This window comes from Capsicum annuum, chromosome 11 (genome assembly GCF_002878395.1).
Source record: "Capsicum annuum cultivar UCD-10X-F1 chromosome 11, UCD10Xv1.1, whole genome shotgun sequence".
NCBI lineage: Eukaryota > Viridiplantae > Streptophyta > Magnoliopsida > Solanales > Solanaceae > Capsicum > Capsicum annuum.
Window position 1 is genome coordinate 14,142,574 of NC_061121.1, and position 4,955 is coordinate 14,147,528.

Genomic DNA, 4,955 nt, shown 5'->3' on the forward strand with positions numbered 1-4,955 from the left:
CAACAATAACAATTAAATAATATGGAAAGAAGTATGGCAAACTGGGTGATGTATTTGCAAAAATTTGAGTGCGCATAGTAATTTAATTAATAAAATTATGTAAAATGCCGTATTTAATTTTAAAAATTTATAAAAAATGATGCTAAAAGATAATAAAATAATTTATGCATTTTTCTAAATTATGAATGCGATACGTTAGAAATCTGTTTGATACAAGAAAATGTGCAAAAAATACTAATATTTAAAAATTAATAATTTATTAAAATAACAACCTAAATGTAGTATCGGGAAGTCAAAAGTGGGTGTCAACAACAATTGTCTATCAAGAAGAGGAATAAGAGATGGGTCGGGGAGGGTCGATCTAGAATTAAGTGGGGTAGCTTGACGCCAAAAAGTGCACTGGAGATAGGGGAAAAGGTGGCGGGTATGAGAGCGTGGGAGTGCAGGGGGGACGTGGATGCTATGTGGGATAGGGGCGGCCAGCTGCATCAAAGAGACTGTTAAAGGTGTGTTGGGTGTTTCGAGGGATCGGGCAGGTCGGCATAAGGGGGACTGGTGGTGGAATGAAGAAGTGAAGAAGAAAGTGGAGATCAAGAAGGGGGTGTATGTTGAGTTGATTAAGAGTAAAAATGAAGAAGAGAAGCGGGTGAATAAAGAGGTGTACAAGGTAGCTAGGAAGGAGGCTAAGTTGGCAGTTACGGCTGCCAAGTCAGCAATGTTTGAGCGTTTGTATGCTGGGTTAAAGGAGAAAGGAGGGGATAAGAGGTTGTATAGGCTTGCAAAAGTTAGAGAGCGAAAGGGTCATGACCTAGATCAAGTGAAGTACATTAAGGGGGAGGATGGTAGTGTTCTGGTGAAGGATGCTCACATTAAGAGGAGATGGCAGGACTACTTTCATAAACTTTTAAACGAGGAAGGGGACAGAGGCATTGAGCTAGGGGAGCTGGAGCATTCGGAGGAGAGCCGTGATGCAGGCATTTTAAGGTCGAGGGGGTCAAAGAGGCTATTCGTAAGATGCGGAGGGGTAGGGCGACGGGGTCGAACGAGATTCCAGTAGATTTTTGGAAGTATGTGGGCAGGGCAGGGCAGGGCTTAGGTGGTTGACGGATTTGTTTAACAGTATTTTCAAGACTGCGAGAATTCCTGAGGCTTGGAGATGGAGTACGATGATTCCGTTTTATAAAAACAAGGGTGACATTCAGAGTTGCAACAACTACAGGGGTATTAAGATGTTGAGTCGCACTATAAAGATTTGGGAGATAGTACTTGAGTGGAGATTGAGGAGGGTTGTGTCTGTTTCGGAGAACCAATTTGGATTTATGCCTAGTCGTTCAACGACAGAGGCAATCCATTTGGTGAGGAGATTGGTGGAGTAGTATAGAGAAAGGAAGAGGGACTTATACTTGGTGTTCATTGACCTAGAAAAGACGTATGATAAAGTTCTGAGGAAGGTTCTTTGGAGGTGCAAGGGGTCCCGGTGGCGTACACCAGAGTTATTAAGGACATGTACGATGGAGGAAAAACCAGGGTGAGAACGGCAGGAGGAGACTCAAACCATTTTCCTATCGAGAAAGGGTTGCATCAAGGATTGACTCTTAGTCCGTTCCCGTTTGCGATGGTGATAGACGTGTTGACGTAGAGTATTCAAGGCGAGGTGCCTCGGTGTATGCTATTTGCATATGATGTAGTGCTGATTGATGAGACGCGGAGAGGCGTGAATGACAAATTGAAGGTTTGGAGGCAAACCCTTGAGTCGAAGGGGTTCAGGTTGAGTAGGTCCAAAACTGAGTATTTGGAATGCAATTTTAGTGACTTAAGGTAAGAGGACGATGTGATGGTGAGGTTGGACTCCCAAGAAGTTTGTAAGAGGAATAGTTTTAAGTATCTTGGGTCTTTGATCCAGGGGAATGGTGAGATTGATAAGGATGTCACCAATCGTATTGTAGCAGGTTGAATGAAGTGGAGGCTCGCCTCGGGGGTGCTGTGTGATAAGAAAGTGCCCCTTAAGCTTAAAGGCAAATTCTATAAAGTGGCAGTCCATCCGGCCATGTTGTATGGTGCGGAGTGTTGGCCAGTCAAGCACTCCCACATCCAAAAAGTGAGGGTGGCAGAAATGAGAATGCTGCGTTGGATGTATGGGCTTACTAGAGGGGACAGGATTAGGAATGAGATTATCCGGGAGAAGATGGGAGTGGCATCGATGGAGGACAAGATGCGGGAAGAAAAACTGAGATGGTTTAGACATGTGATGAGGAGGGACGCGGATGCCCCAGTGCGTGGGTGTGAGAGACCAGCGTTGGATGACTTCAGGAGGAGTAGAGGTAGGCTGAAGAAATACTGGAGGGAGGTGATCAGACATGACATGGAGCAGTTGCAGCTTACTGAGGACATGACCCTAGATAGGAAGATGTGAAGGTCGCTGATAAGGGTAGAAGGCTAGCGGGACGGTGTGGGTTGTAGCAAGCCACTAGGAGAGATCTTGCGTAGCCGGGTTAGTAACCTTAGGTTTGTGTCTATAGGTGTCTATGGCTGCGAGTATGTGTTACTTATACATGGGTGTCCCTTTCATATTTTCTCAGTTGCTATCTGCTTATTTCATGTTGCCGTATCTCTCGTATTTTCGTATTGCTCTGATTTACTTTTTATTATTCCTTACGCCTTTTCTGTTATGTAATCCATCTCCTTGTCGCCTATTCTTTATCTTGAGCCGGAGGTCTATCGAAAATAGTCTCTCTACTTTTTCGGAGGTAGCGGTATGGATTGCGTACATCTTATCCTCCCCCAAACCCCACTTTGTGGGAACACACTGGATTTGTTGTTGTTGTTGTTGTCATATTGACAGGTGTAATTTTTGTAGTTTCTATTTTTATTTATTTATTCATTGAGTTTGGTAAAAAATTCTAAGGTATAATTTATGCTAATTTTTTATATATCTTAGAGTCTACTACAGTTTTTATTGTTGAATATTTGATGATTTGATGAAAATTCCGCGGTGTTTATGGTTAATTTGTTGAAATCAAAGTAAATTTTCATCGTCTGGAGCTTAACTACAAAAAATTTCAATATTTTGCATAATTACTAAAAATCCTGATTTTAGATCTGTCGAGATACATAATTAGCTCTCGATACATCCAACAAAGATACATTTTTTCTTTTGTAAAAATATATAATTAACTTTTGATATATATTTTCGATTTTGGGTCTTTCGTTTATAGAGATACATAATTAGTTCTGATACATTTTTTTTATTTTAGGTCTGTCGAGATACATAATTAACTCCCGATACATCTAACGAAGATATATAATTAATTGAAATTTTTGTAATTACTTTGTAAGGATGGAAATTTGTATAAATATGATAAACTAAAGTGTATGTTTATGTTATTTTGTTTCCATTGTTTATGTCAAGCCTAACAAGCGACATTGTAAAATATTTGAAGGAGAATAAAAGTGTAAACTTCTGGTAAAATTAAAAACCAAAATTGTTCAGTGCATAGTGAAAAGACTATTTTGAATCTACTCTCAAACTCTACATTTGTCCTAATAAAATTTATCGAGTATATATATATTATGCTTTATAAAAAGTAATTCGGGTTAGAGCTGTCAATACGGGTTGGCCCAGCTCATCTGGGCTAATCCATACGGGCTTTGAGTTTGACGGGTCAGGCCGAGTTGGCCCATTTAAATGACGGGCCAAAAATTACCAAACCCACGATACTATCCTGTGGGCTGCAGGCCTCACGAGCCAGCCCACTTTATAAAAAATTATATTTTACAATTTAATTTTACATTGTTAATAAACATAAATATTTATCACACAATAACACATAGTATTAATGTTTGTTAATCAAAAGGGAGCCAGAGCTCGAATCACCCAAAGTAGGAAGAAAACGAAGAGGTGGCACTACTCAATCGGAGACATCACGGTTGAAAGTCGATGACGTGTTGAGGGAGATTTAGTGAAGAGGAGGCGGCTAGCTGAACTAAGGAAATTAGGAAAGTGAAGAGTACAATGTACTCTTTATGTTTTAGTGGTAGATATTTAATTATTTTATTATTTATTAGATAGGAAAGTAGGAAACTTTCCGGTTTCCATTTTCTTTGTTAATGGAACCGGTCAATGGTCATTAGTGGATTTGATTGTTTTTTAACTCTTTTATTATTTTTTAGTATTTTATTTTATTTTTAAATTATTTATTATTTGACTGACGGGCCGGTCCACGAACTAGCCCAACCCACATTCCTCAAGCGCTACGGGCCATGGGCTTATTCGGGCGGGGCTAAAAAGCCTTGTTCTTAAATGGGCTGCAAAAATTGAAGCCCACCCCATCAAATTATAGGCCGGACGGGGCCGGCCCACCGGGCCTTGGCCCATATTGACGGCTCTAATTCGGGTGTACTAAGTTGTCATTATGCGCAGAGTCCAAAAAAGTACATGACCATATTGGATATTGGATGTATTAAACACAACTTTACCTTACATTTCCGCAAGAAAATGTTTCCACGGCTTGAACTAATGATCTACTGTTACGCAATGACAACTCTTGTAGTTACACCAATATCGTATATCAGCAAGCATCCATGAGTTGCAGGTTTTGCCAAATACAAGACAGCAAAGGGTACATTCTTTGGCCTGCTATATGAATCTTCACTGGCAAATTTAGCTCAAATAAGCCGTGAACTTAATAGCTTTTGCTCAAACTCATGGTTCGTATTAACTTTGTATAAAGAAAGTAACTAAATTTACTGGTAATTCAATTATAATTGTATGTTACTGGTAATTCAGATCTTGAATCCGCCTTGCATATTCTTTATGGTAAGAACTCATGATAAATTGGTTAGTTTTACACTTCTTGCCAGTCTATAATGCAGAATGAAAATTATTGAACATACCAAATTATATTAGTACAACAGAACTGAACTGAATCTGAATGGTTGGTTGAACAGAAGAAAGA